The sequence below is a fragment of the Lactuca saligna genome, chromosome 4 (assembly GCF_052625555.1).
Source record: "Lactuca saligna cultivar CGN05327 chromosome 4, ASM5262555v1, whole genome shotgun sequence".
In the NCBI taxonomy this organism is placed as follows: Eukaryota; Viridiplantae; Streptophyta; class Magnoliopsida; order Asterales; family Asteraceae; genus Lactuca; species Lactuca saligna.
In genome coordinates, this window is record NC_136420.1 from 324,648,814 (window position 1) to 324,653,650 (window position 4,837).

General features: G+C 49.8%; 2 pseudogenes; one reads left to right on the forward strand and one right to left on the reverse strand.

Moving 5' to 3' along the window:
• Window positions 1-1,860: 1,860 nt before the first annotated feature.
• On the reverse strand, window positions 1,861-1,978 carry LOC145044786 (5S ribosomal RNA; annotated as a pseudogene).
• A 1,288-nt stretch (window positions 1,979-3,266) lies between these two features.
• Window positions 3,267-3,385, forward strand: LOC145044753 (5S ribosomal RNA; annotated as a pseudogene).
• The last annotated feature ends 1,452 nt before the right edge of the window (window positions 3,386-4,837 follow it).

Below are 4,837 nucleotides of genomic sequence, written 5' to 3' on the forward strand. Positions count from 1 at the left end.
GTTGAAGCAAATTTGACATAAGGCTCTAATACAACTAAAAATATATATTTCGTTATTAACGGTGATGATTTTGTTTGAGATCTGGCATCCCCATGGTATGTATGTTACCATGGAAAGGCATATGTTTTTGTTAGCGACTGCGCATATTTATACATAAGAATTAGATGGGCATAAATATAAGATGTGTGGTGAAAATTGATGTTGATGGCTAATGACTTTTTAGGTATGCAAAAGAGGGAAGTCGCACCATAATCTTTCAACAAAATATCCAATATGTGCCATAGAGGAATTATTAGGATGATATATTTTAAGCGGTGATATTTTTATGGCAGAGTATGATAATTCTATTACTTCAGTATGATAATTCTATTACTTTAGAATTATGATTTCCAACTAAAGATAATGTTCCTTTTTTATGTGGTTGCACTTTTCTTTCATTTAATTATCCAACGTACAAATTGTTGAGTTTTTAGCTAATAAATGAATAGTGTTACATTCCACATCGGTGCAAGGAAGGAAAGAAGGTTGGTTTGTACTCAAGACTATAAAAGGAGACCAATGTTTTGGTTTCATTACACCCCAATCTCATACACTTGCAGCGTTTGATTTTTTTTGCTTTTTTCTTCTTTTATTTTATAAGGTAGAAAAGTGTTGCTCTATATTGTGAAGAGTATAAGAGGAATTTGGAGTAGGCTTGATAGATTAATCCATTTGATTGTAGCATCTAATAATATAGGTGTAATTTTGGAATCTTGAGGACATTTTCCCAGCAAGTCCAGAGGACCCGAAATCAACAAACAACATATGTACCAAAAGACCTTAGACCTAACAGTATCACGTGTGTTGGATGTAACATCCCCCTCTGGCACGTATCACAATATTGTCCGCTTTGGGCTACTCGGCACGAGGACTTCCCAGGAGGTCACCCATCCCGGTACTACTCCCGCCCGAGCACGCTTAACTGCAGAGTTCTTATGGGATCTGATACCATTTGTAACATCCCCCTCTGGCACGTATCACAATATTGTCCGCTTTGGGCCACTCGGCACGAGGACTTCCCAGGGGGTCACTCATCCCGGTACTACTCTCGCCCGAGCACTCTTAACTGCAGAGTTCTTATGGGATCTGCTGCCCTCACGGCTTTAAAAACGCGTTGTGACAAGGAAGGTATCCACACCCCTTATAAGGAGATGTTTCGTTCTCCTTCCAAACCGATGTAGGTTCAGGTGCAACCCACCGGCACGAGGACTTCCCAGGGGGTCACCCATCCTGGTACTACTCCCGCCCGAGCACGCTTAACTGCAGAGTTCTTATGGGATCTGCTGCCCTCACGGCTTTAAAACGCGTTGTGATAGGGAAGATATCCACACCCCTTATAAGGAATGCTTAGTTCTCCTTCCCAGTCGATGTGTGATCAGATCTAACCCACTTTCACCCCCCATTTTAGGGTTCGACGTCCCCGTCGAACACATCGACTCGTGCCCTGGCTTTGATACCATTTGTAACACCCCCCTCTGGCACGTATCACAATATTGTCCGCTTTGGGCCACTCGGCACGAGGACTTCCCAGGGGGTCACCCATCCCGGTACTACTCCCGCCCGAGCACACTTAACTGCAGAGTTCTTATGGGATCTGCTGCCCTCACAGCTTTAAAACACGTTGTGAAAAGAAAGGTATCCACACCCCGTATAAGGAGATGTTTTGTTCTCCTTCCAAGCCGATGTAGGATCAGGTGCAACCCACCTTCACCCCCCATTATAGGGTTCAACGTCCCTGTCGAACACATCGATACGTGCCCTGGCTCTGATACCATTTGTAACATCCCCCTCTGGCACGCATCACAATATTGTCCGCTTTGGGCCACTCGACACGAGGACTTCCCAGGGGGTCACCCATCCTGGTACTACTCCCGCCTGAGCACGCTTAACTGCAGAGTTCTTATGGGATCTGCTGCCCTCACGGCTTTAAAACGCGTTGTGATAGGGAAGATATCCATACCCCTTATAAGGAATGCTTAGTTCTCCTTCCCAGTCGATGTGGGATCAGATTTAACCCACTACCATTTGTAACATCCCCCTATGGCACGTATCACAATATTGTCCGCTTTGGGCCACTCGGCACGAGGACTTCTCAGGGGGTCACCCATCCTGGTACTACTCCCGCCCGAGCACGCTTAACTGCAGAGTTCTTATGGGATCTGCTGCCCTCACGGCTTTAAAACGCGTTGTGATAGGGAAGATATCCACACCCCTTATAAGGAATGCTTAGTTCTCCTTCCCAGCCGGTGTGGGATCAGATCTAACCCACTTTCACCCCCCATTATAGGGTTCAACGTCCCCGTCGAACACATCGACCCGTGCCCTAGCTCTGATACCATTTTAACACCCCCTTCTGGCACGTATCACAATATTGTCCGCTTTGGGCCACTCGGCACGAGGACTTCCCAGGGGGTCACCCATCCCGGTACTACTCCCGCCCGAGCACGCTTAACTGCAGAGTTCTTATGGGATCTGCCGCCGTCACGGCTTTAAAACGCGTTATGATAGGGAAGGTATCCACACCCCTTATAAGGAATGCTTAGTTGTCCTTCCCAGCCGATGTAGGATCAGGTGCAACCCACCTTCACCCCCCCCCCCCCCCAATTTTAGGGTTCGACGTCCCCGTTGAACACATCGACCCGTGCCCTAGCTCTGATACCATTTTAACACCCCCCCTCTGGCACGTATCACAATATTGTCCGCTTTGGGCCACTCGGCACGAGGACTTCCCAGGGGGTCACCCATCCCGGTACTACCCCCGCCAGAGCACGCTTAACTGCAGAATTCTTATGGGATCTGCTGCCCTAACGGCTTTAAAACGCGTTGTGATAGGGAAGGTATCCACACCCCTTTATAAGGAAATGTTTCGTTCTCCTTCCTAGCCGATGTGGGATCAGATCTAACCCACTTCCACCCCCGTTATAGGGTTCGACGTCCCTGTCGAACACATCGACCCGTGCCCTAGCTCTGATACCATTTCTAACATCCCCCTCTGGCACGTATCACAATATTGTCCGCTTTGGGCCACTCGGCACGAGGACTTCCCAGGGGGTCACCGATCCTGGTACTACTCCTGCCCGAGCATTCTTAACTGCAGAGTTCTTATGGGATCTGTTGCCCTCACGGCTTTAAAACGCGTTGTGACAAGGAAGGTATCCACACCCCTTTATAAGGAAATGTTTCGTTCTCCTTCCAAGCCGATGTAGGATCAGGTGCAACCTACCTTCACCCCCCATTATACCAGCACTAATGCACCGGATCCCATCAGAAGTCTGCAGTTAAGTGTGCTCGGGCGGGAGTAGTACCAGGATGGGTGACCCCCTGGGAAGTCCTCGTGCCGAGTGGCCCAAAGCGGACAATATTGTGATACGTGTCAGAGGGGGATACACTTCGAGGCAGCTCAAGCCCCACGAGGCGAACTACCCGACGCACGATTTGGAGTTGGGGGCCGTGGTCTTCGCCGTCAAGATTTGGCGACATTACCTCTACGGGGTTCGTTGTACCATCTACATGGACCACAAGAGTCTGAGGTATCTCATGGACCAGCCGAATCTGAACATGAGGCAGCGTCGGTGGTTGGATGTGGTGAAGGATTATGATTGCGAGATCCTTTACCACCCGGGGAAGGCCAACGTGGTGGCCGATGCGCTTAGCCGCAAGGCGGCGCCGATCAGGGACGTATGCCTGAGGATGACCGTAGTGACTCCCCTATTGGAGCAAATTCGGGAGGCTCAACAGGAGGCTATCAAGGAGGAGCATCGGAAGAGCGAGCGCGTGGTGGGTCAGGTATCCTCTTTTGATTATGATAGTCGGGGTCTATTGACACTACACCATAGGGTGTGGGTGCCGTATCACGGGGGCGTCCGCCAGATTTTGATGGATGAGGCACACAAGTCCCGATTCTCTATCCATCCCGGGGCGACGAAGATGTATAGGGATCTTCGTCTGAACTATTGGTGGCCCTGCATGAAGCGAGATGTGGCATGGTACGTAGAGCGGTGCTTGACCTGCAAGAAGGTCAAGGCCGAACATCAGAGACCGCATGGTAAGATGCAGCCGTTGGACATTCCACTGTGGAAATGGGAAGATATCACCATGGACTTTATTACAAAGCTTCCCAGAACCGCTCGTGGAGTGGATTCGATTTGGGTCATCATGGACCGACTGATCAAGAGTGCTCACTTTATTCCGATTCAGGAGAGCATATCGGCCGAGAAGTTGGCCGATATCTATATCAGGGAAATAGTGGCACGGCACGGGGTGCCGGTATCGGTGATCTCGGATAGGGATGTACGTTTCACTTCCAGATTTTGGAAGAAGTTTCATGACGAGTTGGGCACTCGATTGCATTTTAGCACCGTCTTTCACCCGCAGACAGATGGTCAGAGTAAGCGGACCATCCAGACTTTGGAGGACATGTTGCAGGCGTGTGTGTTGGATTTCGGTGGTAGCTGGGATACCTATCTTCCCTTGGCTGAGTTCTCCTACAACAACAGCTATCACGCGAGTATTGACCGACCACCGTTCGAGATGTTGTACGGGTGGAGGTGCAGAACCCCGATATGTTGGGGTGAAGTTGGCCAGAGAGTCATGGGAAGCACCGAGGTGGTGCTAGAGACGACCGAGAGGATCCAGCAGGTTCGGAGCAGACTTCAGACTGCTCAGAGTCGGTAGAAAAGTTACGCCGATAAGCGTCGATCCGACTTGGAGTTCCAAGTCGGGGATATGGTTCTCCTGAAAGTGTCGCCTTGGAAAGGCGTCATTCGATTCAGGAAGCGGGGCAAGTTGGGCCCAAGAT